Here is a 13,860-nt window from a genome sequence, read left to right as displayed (position 1 = left end):
CAGTATTTACTGCCCATCCCTTGAGAAGGTGGTGGTAAGCTGCCTTCTTGAACCGCTGCAGTCTCTGTGGTGCAGGGTGATGTTCCCCAGGTCCTGTCTGCTCTTGTCCTTCGAGGTGGCAGTGGCCGTGATTTTGGAAGGTGCTGCCTGAGGAGTCGTGCTGGGTTCCTGCAGTGAATCGTTTAGATGGTACACACGGCTGCCACTGTATGTTAGTGGAGGTGAAGGGAGTGAATGTTTGTGGAAGGGGGAGCAATCAAGCGGGGCTGCTTTGTCCTGGATGGTGTTGAGCTTTTTGAGTGTTGTTGGAGCTGCTCTCATCCAGGCAAGTGGAGAGTATTCCATCACACTCCTGACTTGTGCCTTGTCGATTGTGGACAGGCTTTGGGGGGGTCAGGAGGTGAGTTATTTGTCCCAGGATTCCCAGCCTCTGACCTGCTCTTATAGCCACAGTATTAATATGGCTAGTACAGTTCAGTTTCTGATCAATGGTAACCCCCAGGATGTTAACAGTGGGGGATTCAATTATGGTAATGCCATCAACAAGAGAGAATCTAACTATCGCCCCATGACAGTCTATAGATAGTCTTTGTCTATATATGTGTTCATTCACCTGAGGAAGGAGCAGTGCTCTGAAAGCTAGTGATGCCAAATAAACCTGTTGGACTATAACCTGGTGTTGTCAAGACTTCTTTCTGTAGTTTAGTGGAGTTCTTCCTCAATGTGGATAAGGGGGAACCTGTGGATGTGCTGTACTCAGATTTCCAAAAGGAAATTTCATATGGCGTGACATCAAAATTATGATGCAAAATAAGAGCTTATGGAGTAGGGGATAACAAATAGGAATTTTTAATCCACCAGCTGGTAACATTAATTGAACTTTTAAAAAAGATTTCTATTTAAATAACAGACTGAAGTAACTTGAACTGACAAACAGAGTGGCGACCTGCAATTCTGTATGTTTCACATTCTGACCCCATTGAGATGGAAATAACAATAACCCAAAGACAATGACCTCAGCGGAATGTAAATGATACATATTTACTATCCATTAGCATAAAGTCCACATTGTTAGGACACCCAATCAGACCCCAGCTTTTGTTCGGATACCGGACGAGAAAACACAAACACTTTTTTAATTTGTAAAACAGTGAGGAAAGGAAACTTCACCCCAGGAGTAATGATCTGACCAATAGGACTCTTTTCTATTAAAACAGACTTTAATTTAAAACACAGAATTAACCATATTAACATCAAAAGAATAGTTTTACAATTATCAGTTAAATAGTTCTTAAATAAAAGGAAAAACTTGAACTTATTATCTATACCTGCCACTGATTCCAATTAAGAACCCAATACAGTTCAAATGCCATTTAGAAATAAAGTTAACAAAACAGGTTTACTTGCTTAGCTGTGCAGATCATTGGAGAGAGTTCCATTTAAGACCAGATCAAGTATACTTCTGCTCAACCTCACAGCATTTAGCAAAACTGCTGTTCAACTTAAAATCCCATAGCAGACTACAAACATACAGACAGACCTGGCTCCTCCTGCTAATTATATCACCTGTATCTCACTCTGTTCCATGACCTGCTGAGCCACGACTAAATTAAATCTCTCATAAATGATCCATACCCCAGGGAATCTAGAGCAATCTAAACACGATACCATTAACCCTTTATCTGTAGCCATGGGGTTAAAATTATTACCTCACCTTTTACGACTTTTAAACCAGTATTTTTAGTAACATTACTGCGACAGAACATAAAACATAACGTATAACAATTTCTACATTAATCACAACATACTCAATCCATCAACCTTACCACCTGAACAATTAGACCCTGGCTCATGGAGAGGGCAGTCACATGACAAGCCAACTTGTTTAAAGCCAGTATCATCTCAGCAGAACCGAGGGCAAGCAGCTAAGAGAGATCTCAGCATTTATAGCATCGGTTTATATTCTGAAATAATGGCCAGAATTCTCCGGTTGTCAAAATGCACTTTTCCCGCTGGCAGCGCACCTCTCCCGTGGGTATCCCGGCAGATTGGGGTAGTTACAATGGGAAATTACAGTGAGTTTCCTCCGGGTGCTCCGGTTTCCTCCCACAGTCCAAAGATGTGCAGGTTAGGTGGATTGGCCATGATAAATTGCCCTTCGTGTCCAAAATTGCCCTTAGTGTTGGGTGGAGGTGTTGACCTTGGGTAGGGTGCTCTATCCAAGAGCTGGTGCAGACTTAATGGGCCGAATGGCCTCCTTCTGCACTGTAAATTCAATGGTAATCTATGATTAATCTAGGACAAAGGTTCGGCACAACATCGTGGGTCGAAGGGCCTGTTCTGTGCTGTATTTTTCTATGTTCTATGTTCTATGAAATCCCATTGGTAAGAAGGAAGATAGAATCTCGCGTGCTGGAGCTGGGTGACTAGAGGATCCAGCCCATGATACATTGGCACTTTCACACCCTCCTCCTGCATTTATTTTGCAGGATACACTGACTGAATTCCAATATATGAAGTTATCTTGCAGATTGTATGTAAAGAGAAAAAGATTGATAAAAACGAATGTAGGTCCCTTACAGTCAGAAACGGGGAAATTCATAACAGGGAACAAAGAAATGGCTGAGGAACTAAATTCATACTTTGCTTCAGTCTTCACAAAGGAAGACATGAATCATGTACCGGAGGTTCTGAGAATCACAAGGTTCAGTGAGGAGCTGAAGGAAATTAGCATTAGTAGAGAAATGGTTTTGGAGAAACTGTTGGGATTGAAGGCGGATAAATTGCCAGGGCCTGATAATCTTCATCCCACAGTACTTAAGGAAGTGGCCCTAGAAATAGTAGAATTGGTGGTCATTTTCCAAAATTCTTTGGACTCTGGAATGGTTCCTACAGATTGGAGAGTAGCGAATGTGACCCTGCTATTCAAAAAGGGAGGTAGAGAGAAAACGGAACTATAGACCAGTGAGCCTAACATTGGTAGTAGGGAAGTTGCTGGAGTCCATTATTAAGACCATAAGACATAGGAGTGGAAGTAAGGCCATTCGGCCTTAAGGAATTCATAGCACAGCATTTGGAAAGCAGTGATATAATCAGGCAAAGTCAGCATGGATTTACAAAAGGAAAATCATGCTTGACAAATCTACTCGAATTATTTGAAGATGTAACTAGTAGGGTTGACGAGAGAGAACCGGTGGATGTGGTTTATTTAGACTTTCAGAAGGCTTTTGACAAGATCTCACATAGCAGATTACTATGTAAAGTTAAAGCGCATGGGATTAATGGTAGCGTCTTGAGATGGATAAAAACTGGTTCACAGACAGGAAGCAAAATGTTGGAATAAATGGGTTGTTTTCTGATTGGCAGGCAGTGACCAGTGGGGTACCGCAGGGATCTGTGCCAGGACCCCAACTGCTCACATTATATATTCATGATTTGGACGAGGGAACTAAGTATATTATCACCAGGTTTGCAGATGATACAAAGTTGGGTGGGAGGGTGAGCTGTGAGGCGGGTGAGCTGTGAGGTGGATGCAGAGATGCTTCAGCGGGATTGGGACAGGCTGAGTGAGTGGGCACACACATGGCAGATGCAGTATAATGTGGATAGATGCGAGGTTATCCACTTTAGTAGCAAAAATAGGACAGCAGATTATTATTTGAATGGGTGTAAATTGAGAGAGGCGGATACTCAGCGAGACCTTGGTGTCCTCGTGCATCAGTCGCTGAAAGTAAGCGCGCAGGTACAGCCGGCAGGAAAGAAAGTAAATGGTATGTTGGCCTTCATAGCGAGAGGATTTGTGTATAGAAATGGTGATGTTTTGCTGCAATTGTATCGGGCATTGGTGAGGCCACACCTGGAGTATTGTGGGCAGTTTTGGTGTCTCTATCTGAGGAAGGATGTTCTTGCTATGGAGGGAGAGCAGCGAGGGTTTACCAGGCTGATTCCTGGGATGGTGGGACTGTCATATGAGGAGAGACTAAGTCGGTTAGGATTATATTCATTGGAGTTTAGAAGAGTGAGAGGAGATCTCATAGAAACTTACAAAATTCTAACAGGATTAGACAGGACAGATTCAGAAAGAATGTTCCTGATGGTGGGGGAGTCCAGGACTAGGGGTTGTAGTTTGAGGATAAGGGCGAAACCTTTTAGGACTGAGGTGAGGAGACATTTCTTCACCCAGAGAGCGGTGAATCTGTGGAATTCGCTACCACAGAAAGTAGTTGAGGCCAAAATGTTGTGTCATTTCAAGAAGGAATTAGATATAGCTCTTGGGTCTAAAGGGATCGAGGGATGTGGGGGGCAGGCAGGATCAGGATATTGAACTTGATGATCAGCCAGGATCATAATGAATGGTGGAGCAGGCTCGAGGGGCCGAATGGCCGCCTCTTGGCCCTATCTTCTATGTTTCTATTCTTAACTATACTTTTTACCTGCAAACTCTAATTGAGGTCTTTATTTCCACCAGATGTCAATTAAATTACAACCATTTCATTTAGTTTGCAGAGCTCAGCATTAAATGTAAAGAATCTTTATTGTCACAAGTAGGCTTACATTAACAGTGCAATGAAGTTACTGTGAAAAGCCCCTAGTCGCCACATTCTGGTACCTGTTCGGGTACGCTGATGGAGAATTCAGATTTGAACCCGCGCTGCTGGCCTTGTTCTGCATTATAAGCCAGCTGTCTAGCCCACTGAGCTAAACCAGCCACTCCCTCACTTCGCACTCCCTCATCACGATGTATTCATTCCCAATCAATAGATTCCCAATCAATAGATTCCCAATCAATAGATTCAACTCATTCACTTTCAGTTGATTTTGTAATTTCTTTCCAGCTTCAATATTTCCTCGCACGTTTCACTATTCCATTTCTCCTCCACCTGCCTACACAATCTTTATTTTCTTTACAATTTCATCATACTCGGGTGTGTTACTTTTCTTTCCTCTTTCTATCGTCATTGTTCTGATCTCCGCTGCCACCCACCCCTCGTCTGTTTTTCTTTTCCATTTTGTGGCATGTTCTAGACTCTCATTTTCCATTTTTTTATTTTTCATTTCTTGTTCTGAGACCTCGATCTATTTTGATTCTGGAGACATTCAGACTGGTTTTGTCATTTCGGCTGGTGGGGGGACATCAGCCTTTCTAATGGGAGGAGGCAGAAGAATGTAACAAGTTAGTGGGAGAATAAGGAGGCGGCCAGCAAGGTGTGTGACACACCCACGGACACAGTCATGGTGCTCAGTAAGGCAATGTGGCCATCCAACCACAGTATAAACCCATCGTCATCGTCCAAGACAAGGTTGAGCCTCCTGTAGCCGATCCTGAGACAGATCCTGTGACAGGCAAAGATGACGCACTCAACAAATTAACCATCAGATTTGTGACAGAGTTGCCTAAACTCACGAGAGGTTTACTTCTGACTTTGTTAATACTCAATGTAGGAAGTGGCTTCTTGACAATAGGAATGTGGAATAAATGTACTTTATATCAAGCAGGAAACTTTGATAACTGTATACAGGAAATGGATAGACACTGGATTGACTTACTGGGACAGTTAGAATCTGATCAGATGGAAATAATCAGGGGCTTTATTTCTCAAGAGTGAGATTGGAATCAGAATCCTCATGAACATAAAATACAAGAGTCCAGTCCAAGGTGATCAATTCAGAATTAAACAATGATCATGATTAAGATCGTAGGTCTGAGTGGGTATTCAGGGAGACCAGTGGTGCAGTCCACGGTGAAGATATGGAATCAGCTGAGGAGGCATTTTAGGGCGGAAGGGATGTCGGTGCTAACGCAACTGTGCGAGAATCATGGGTTTGGGCCGGGGGGGATGAATAGTGTATACAGGAGGTGGAGGGAAGTGGGGCTGGTCAAGGTGAGGGATTTGTATTTGGAGGAAGGGTTCGCCAGTCTGGAGGAGCTAAGGGAGAGGGTAGAACTGCCGAGGGGGAGTGAGTTCAGGTATCTACAGGTTAGGGACTTTGCACGAAAGGTCTGGAAGGGGTTCCCTAGATTGCCGGGATACACCCTGCTGGAGCGACTGCTGCTTCCGGATGTGGAAGGGGGGAAGAATTGGGGATATATACAAGTGACTGGGAGCAGGGAGGCGAGCGGGTGGTGAAGATCAAGGAGAATGGGAAGCGGAGTTGGGAATGGAATGAATTGGGGAGTATAGAGTGAGGCACTGCGAAGGGTAAACGGGACCTCCTCTTGTGCAAGGATGAGCCTGATACAGTTTAAGTTGGTGCACAGGGTGCATATGACTCGGGTGAGAATGAGTGGGTTCTTTCAGGGGGTAGCAGATGAGTGTAAGAGGTGTGGGCGGGGGCCAGCGAATCATGCACACATGTTTTGGGGTTGCGAAAAATTGGGAAGATTCTGGGCGGGAGTGTTCACGGTCTTAGCCAGGATAGTGGAGGAGGGAGTGGACCCGGACCCTTTGGTGACGATATTTGGGGTTTCAGAGAAGCCGGAGCTCATGGAGAGGAGGAAGGCCGATGTCTTGGCCTTCACCTCTCTGATTGCACGGTGACGAATTTTGCTGGAGTGGCGGTCGGCATCGCCACCGGGGGTAGCAGCTTGGTTGGGTGACCTGTACGACTTCCTGTGGTTAGAGAAGATAAAGTATGAGTTAAGGGGCTCAGCAGGGGAGTTTGAGAAAATGTGGGGGATGTTTGTGACTGTGTTTGAAGAGCTGTTCATCGCAGGGGGGTGAGGAGAGATGGGGTGAAAAAGGGGAAAAATCTGTACAAACTGTATAGTTGATTGTTGGGAAGTATGTTTCCCGGGGTGTTTACTTGCTGTAACCTGTTTTGATACATGTTTGTAATAAAATAAGTTTTTGAAAAAAGATTGTAGGAAATTATATTCTTTTTTCTTTAGGGTTTTGGCCAAGGGTGGTATCATGACCGGTACAGGCTGGGAGGGCCGAAGGGCCTGTTCCTGTGCTGCATTATTCTTTGTTCTCGAAAGCCTTTTGAGTTATGCCCCGTTACAAGATCAGAGTGAGCAGGAAACAGGAGGAATTTTATGGTGATATTTTGAAGTGTTACGATCAAATCCACTGGTGTGGTGGTGAGACATGTTTGTTAGGGTGAATTGGACATTCTGAATTCTCCCTCTGTGTCCCTGAACAGGGGCCGGAATGTGGCGACTAGGGGAATTTCACAGTAACTTCATTGCAGTGTTAATGTAAGCCTACTTGTGACACTAATAAGAATTATATATATAATACTAATGAGCGACTAAATGGGAAAATCAGTGAAGGAACATCGGGATTGAACACCAGTCGATATGGCCTCGGATTGAGAAAGTGAAAGGGGAGAGAAACTGATACAATTCTGTCAAGAAAATGATTGTTGCAGAAGGTTAAAGCTCACGGGATCCAGGGTGAGGTTGCCAATTGGATTCAAAATTGGCTGGACGACAGAAGGCAGAGGGTGGTTGTAGAGGGTTGTTTTTCAAACTGGAGGCCTGTGACCAGTGGTGTGCCTCAGGGATCGGTGCTGGGTCCACTGTTATTTGTGATTTATATTAATGATTTGGATGAGAATTTAGGAGGCATGGTTAGTAAGTTTGCAGATGACACCAAGATTGGTGGCACAGTGGATAGTGAAGAAGGTTATCTAGGATTGCAACGGGATCTTGATCAATTAGGCCAGTGGGCCGACGAATGGCAGATGGAGTTTAATTTAGATAAATGTGAGGTGATGCATTTTGGCAGATCGAATCAGGCCAGGACCTACTCAGTTAATGGTATGGCGTTGGGGAGAGTTATAGAACAAAGAGATCTAGGAGTACAGGTTCATAGCTCCTTGAAGGTGGAGTCGCAGGTGGACAGGGTGGTGAAGAAGGCATTCGGCATGCTTGGTTTCATTGGTCAGAACATTGAATACAGGAGTTGGGACGTCTTGTTGAAGTTGTACAAGACATTGGTACGGCCACACTTGGAATACTGTGTGCAGTTCTGGTCACCCTATTATAGAAAGGATATTATTAAACTAGAAAGAGTGCAGAAAAGATTTACTAGGATGTTGCCGGGACTTGATGGTTTGAGTTATAAGGAGAGGCTGGATAGACTGGGACTTTTTTCCCTGGAGCGTAGGAGGCTTAGGGGTGATCTTATAGAGGTCTATAAAATAATGAGGGGCATAGATAAGGTAGATAGTCAACATCTTTTCCCAAAGGTAGGGGAGTCTAAAACTAGAGGGCATAGGTTTAAGGTGAGAGGGGAGAGATTCAGAAGGGCCCAGAGGGGCAATTTCTTCACTCAGAGGGTAGTGAGTGTCTGGAATGGGCTGCCAGAGGTAGTAGTAGAGGCGGGTACAATTGTGTCTTTCAAAAAGCATTTAGATAGTTACATAGGTAAGATGGGTATAGAGGGTTATGGGCCAAGTGCGGGCAACTGGGACTAGCTTAATGGTAAAAACTGGGCGGCATGGACTGGTTGGGCCGAAGGGCCTGTTTCCATGCTGTAAACTTCTATGATTCTATGTGACGGGGTGGCAAATAGTTCTTTTAAACAACTAAAAAGATGAGCATACACTTGTAGAAATCCATGCGATGTGTATAGAATCAAATAGATTGTAATAGTGTAACAACATTTTAGAAAGGGTATAGAGGAACATTGATATGTAAGATGGCAGCGATATAAATTCAGACTATTGTCTCCTTGTGATTAAAAAAGACAAAACTGAAAATACCAAAAAAAGGTGTGTGAACACATAGATCTTTGAAGGATGGGAGCATTAGGGAGGTATGCAGACTGGTGCGTGAATGTTTTAGGATTTAGGAATTGGAACAGATCACCAATTGTATCATTGAAACTGTATTTCACTGACAGGTACCTTTCCTCCAATCTCCTCGCCCTGTCCCACCATTCAGGAAATGATGGAGTTGCTCAGGCCATGAAGCAATCAATCAAAGGCATGGGAAAGATTTGCTTCAGCCCGGCCAGGCAACCCCCCTCCCCTCCAACGTTCCTGGGCCCTGGTCCCTCAGAATCTACCCTGTCAAAACCCCTCAAAATGTTCAATAAGATCATCTCTCATTCTTCTCAACTCCAATGAATATAGGGCCAACCTGCTCAATCTTTCCTTCGAAAACACCTTCATCTCAGCAATCAGCCCAGTGAACATTCCCTGAACTGCTTCCACTGCAAGTAGATCTCTCTTTCAGTAAGGAGACTGCGAACCAAGTGTGCTCTCACCAACGCTCTGCACATTTGCAGCAACATTAAGGCTATGGAAGGTAAATCAGGTTGAGGTAGAGATCTGCCATGCTCTGATTGAATGCTGGAACAGGTTGGGAGTGATGAATGGGTTCTTGTTTTTCCTGACCAGTGTTGTACCTCTAAGATCTGATTCAAACACATCACACCTAATTCCATTTGATGTCCTGGTCATCTTAAAACTAGAAAGGACAAAACACATGTCTGGGCTAAAAGAGAACTTCAGCCATAGTTCCTGCTCCCTCCTCATTACCCTGTGTGGACACCTGAGGCGTCATTCTCCGACCCCCCGCTGGGTCGGAGAATGGCCGTTGGCCGCCGTGAATCCCGCCCCCGCCCCCGCCGAAGTCTCCGAAGGGAGAAAAGTCGGCGGGGCGTTAATGGCGCCGCTGCCGCGGAGAATGTCACGGGTCTGCGCAAGGCAGCCGATTTTCGGCCTGCCGATATTCTCCCTTCCGGATGGGCCGAAGTCCCGTCGACGTGATGACCGTTCACGTCGACGTGAATCAAACCTCCTTTTCATCGGCGTGACCCGGTGCTCCAGGCTCACGCCAACCAGCGAGGAGGTGAGTGACGGCCTGGGGGGTTGGCTCTGGGCAGGAAATGGCGTGGCCGCAGACTGATTGCGTGAGGAGAGGTGTGTCTCGGCTTGTGTGTGTGTGTGTGCGGCGGGGGGGGGGGGGGGGGGGGGGGGGGGGGGGGAGGGGGGGGGGGTGGTTAGAGTAGGCTGGGCTCCGGGGGAGTGCCGGGAGGGGGGTCCGTGCCGGGGTGGAGGTTGGGGGGGGGGGTCCGTGCCGGGGTGGAGGTTGGGGGGGGGGGTCCGTGCCGGGGTGGAGGTTGGGGGTTGGGGTCCGTGCCGGGGTGGAGGTTGGGGGTTGGGGAGGGGGTCCGTGCCGGGGTGGAGGTTGGGGAGGGGGTCCGTGCCGGGGTGGAGGTTGGGGAGGGGGTCCGTGCCGGGGTGGAGGTTGGGGGTTGGGGGGGGGTCCGTGCTGGGGTGGAGGTTGGGGAGGGGGTCCATGCCGGGGTGGAGGTTGGGGGGGGGTCCGTGCCGGGGTGGAGGTTGGGGGGGGGGGGTCCGTGCCGGGGTGGAGGTTGGGGAGGGGGTCCGTGCCGGGGTGGGTGATGGGAGGGCAAATGAGTTGGTCCACCTGGCCAGGTGCCAGCCTCCAACAGTTGGACCCATGCGGTCCATGCCACCTGGCTGGGGGGAGGAGGGGATATGGGCAATGATGACATGTCGTCGTTCCCCTCCCCCCCACCAGGCCGTCATGTTTTCAGACCATCCAGCGATGTTAGCCGCCGTGGTGGCAGCCGCTCATGTCTATGTTGCCCTGGATGAGGAGGAGGAGGAGGAGGAGGAGCGTGCCAGAGAGGCGGCGCAGGCTGCCGCAGAGGGGCAGGCGGCAGCCGCCCAGGCTGGAGGGACACCTGACCGACAGGACGAGGAGGGGGGAGGAGGACGTCGCGGCCCCACGGCAACGGAGGCACCCGAGGGCGCCCCGTGTGTACCGGCCCCGGCAGTCATACCAGGACCTCACGGACCGGGAATGCAGGAGGAGACTCCGGATGAGCCGGGAAACCGTGGCACACATCTGCCACCTGCTGGCACACCTGTCACCGCGTGGCACTGGCGGGGGACACCCTCTCCCCGTGTCCGTCAAGGTTACGGTGGCCCTGAACTTTTATGCAACGGGGTCATTCCAGGCACCGAGTGGGGACCTGTCCGGCATATCGCAGACATCGGTGCATCGGTGCATCCGGGCAGTGACAGATGCCCTTTATGCCATGGCGCACCGCTACATCCGCTTCCCCGTGGACCGGGCCAGCCAAGATGCCCGGGTCGTGGGCTTCTCTGCCGTTGTCGGGTTCCCCATGGTCCAGGGCGCGATCGATGGGATGCACGTCGCCGTGCGGCCACCTGCAGAGAACAGGGCCGTGTTCACTAATAGGAAGGGGACCTATTCAATGAACGTACAGGTGGTCTGCGACCACCGCATGATGATCCTGCACGTCTGCGCCCGTCACCCAGGCAGTGTACACGACTCATTCGTGTTGTCGCGGTCATCCATCCCCGGCATGTACGAGGGACGCCATCCCCGGCTGAGGGGCTGGTTGCTGGGCGACAGGGGCTACCCATTGCGATCGTGGCTGATGACGCCTATACGGAGGCCACGCAATGAGGCGGAGAACCGCTACAATGATGCCCATGTAGCGACAAGGGGAGTGATCGAGAGGTGCTTTGGCGTGCTGAAGATGCGTTTCAGGTGCCTGGACCTCTCTGGGGGCGCCCTCCAGTATCGGTCAGATAGGGTCGGCCGCATCATTGTGGTGTGCTGCGTCCTGCACAACATAGCCCAGCAGAGGGACGATGTGCCGCAGGCAGAGGAGGGCGGAGTGGAGGAGCAGCAGGAAGAGGCCCAGTCCTCCCCAGATGAGGGGGATGGGGGCAATGGTCAGGGCAGACGGGGTAGACACAGGCGGGTGGCTGTCCACCGTTACCGGCTGGCCCAGCGGGCACGGGACAGACTGATAGACGCCCGCTTCACTGACTAGATGGGCGTGGGAATCGGGTAGTATGGCCACAGACCGCACACCATGACAACAGCCGACCACCCACACCCCCCACCCATCCACCCACCCAGCACCCTCACCCCCCTCCCCAACCCCACACACCCCACCCGCATGCACAGCACCCCCCCACCCCCAATTGCCGATCCACCGGCGGCACAACGGGCCGGGCTCACCCAGTTGCGGGTGGACGCGTGTCTATCGCAGGCCATGGAGAATGATGACAACCCGCCTCCGATGAGCTCCTGGCTCTACATTGTTGGACTATGTCTGACCCATGGCCACAGTACCACCATCCACCCGGACCATCCCTGCATGCGGCTGTGACACTGCAGCGCACGGTCCCGTCCTCTGCCCGGGGGATGTTGATGGCGGCCCAGGGGGAAGGGGCCAGACTCACCTGGGGCTGAGGTAAGACCACCCCTCACACACACACTTGCGCTCAACGTACATGACACCCCCGCACACTTTGGACAGAGCACAAAGGCAGCTTCGGTAGGTGTAACATTGACTTTAATAACCAAAGGAGTTCATGCACGTGCCCTAGCCCCTAAAACTCATCTGTGCCCTGCACCCGTGCCAACTTACTCAGTGTCTAATTGTTTGGCCTTACGGGCCCTTTGACTACGTCTACGTGGTTCCCCAGACGGTACAGCAGAACTGGAGGTGGACTCCTGTGATTCCTGCCCTCTGACACTGGATCCCTTTGGCGGCCGTTTCCTGGGGCGTCCTGGCCTAGATGGGCCAGGCTGCGGCCCGGGCGACTGGGATGGCGAGCTGCCAGCCTGTCCTGCCCGTTGCCCACCCGATGCACCTGGGACGGAAGGGGGGGAGTCCGAGGTGTCGCGGTGTACCGGGACCTCCCCTACAGAGGGAGCCGGGACGGACCACACCACCTCCTCCTCCCTCGGGGTGCCCGATGGCCCCCAGGCCTCTACATGGGTGGGGGATGCGAACGGACTGGCCATCCGACGCGCCCCCGACATCTGGCGCTGCCAGTCCTGGAGGCCCGTGCTGGTATCGACAGGGGTCTGCAGGTTTGCAGCCATGGAGCCCAGGGGGTTGTCGAACCCTGTCTGCGACAGTGCGACGCCAGCTCGCACATGGCCACTGGCGCCGATGCCCTCAGCGATGGCCTGCTGAGACTGGGCCATGGCCTGCAGAGACTGGGCCATGGCCTGCAGAGACTGGGCTATGGCCTGCTGAGACTGGGCCATGGCCTGCTGAGACTGGGCCATGGCCTGCTGAGACTGGGCTATGGCGTTGAGCGCCTCTGCCATCTGGCGCTGGCACTGGCTCATGGCCTCCTGTGAGAGGGCAGCCATTTCCTGGGCCACAGACGCCGCCTGCACGGAAGGCCCCAGGCCTCGCAAACCGTTCCCCATGTCTGACACCGTCGCACCCATTGCCTCCACCGCGGACGCCACCCGTGCGGTGTCAGCCTGGGTGGCACGCATGACCGGGACCACTCCCAGCTCCTGGACGCGGGTGGACTCCTCCACCTGCGACCGCAGCCGCCGCAAGCCACCCGTCACCCTATTCGCTCGTCTCCGTGTCGGTGGTTGCATCGGATCTATGTGTGGGTGTGGTAACTGCAGGAACCCGGGATCCATCTGGGCGGCAGATGTTCGCTTGGCCTGGGCTGCCCTCCAACCGCCCGGTCCCTCTGCTGCTCCTACCTCCACCTGCTGTACCGGGACGGCTGTGTTGTGCGCACCAGTGAGTGTACCAGACGCCTCATCACTAAAGTGCCCAACCGTGGTGAGTGTTTCTGCGATGGTGGAGGGTGTTGGTGACAGCAGTGGCGTTGTGTCGTGCTCTTCGTCCCACTCTGAGTCCATGGCACTTTGGGGTGGGGGTTCGTCTCCACCCATCCACTCTGAGTCACTGTCCGGTATTTCGTCTTCCCGGGTAGGGGTGTCCTGGGTAGTGCTGTCCCGGGTAGTGCTGTCCCGGGTCGTGCTGTCCCGGGTAGTGCTGTCCCGGGTAGTGGTGTCCCGGGTAGGGGTGTCCTGGGTAGGGGTGTCCTGGGTAGTGGTGTCCCGGGTCGGGGTGT

The 13,860-nt window shown here is 51.0% G+C and overlaps 1 protein-coding gene across 1 annotated transcript in view; it reads right to left on the bottom strand.

The window, feature by feature from the left end:
* LOC140387341 (glycine amidinotransferase, mitochondrial-like) overlaps nt 1-13,860 on the bottom strand; it is a 102,026-nt gene that overhangs the window by 57,297 nt on the left and 30,869 nt on the right. The gene's annotated exons all lie outside the window — the stretch shown is intronic.

The sequence above is a fragment of the Scyliorhinus torazame genome, chromosome 12 (assembly GCF_047496885.1).
Source record: "Scyliorhinus torazame isolate Kashiwa2021f chromosome 12, sScyTor2.1, whole genome shotgun sequence".
Taxonomy (NCBI): Eukaryota; Metazoa; Chordata; class Chondrichthyes; order Carcharhiniformes; family Scyliorhinidae; genus Scyliorhinus; species Scyliorhinus torazame.
Note: the sequence above shows the minus strand (reverse complement) of the source record. Positions and strands in the feature narration are given on the sequence as shown.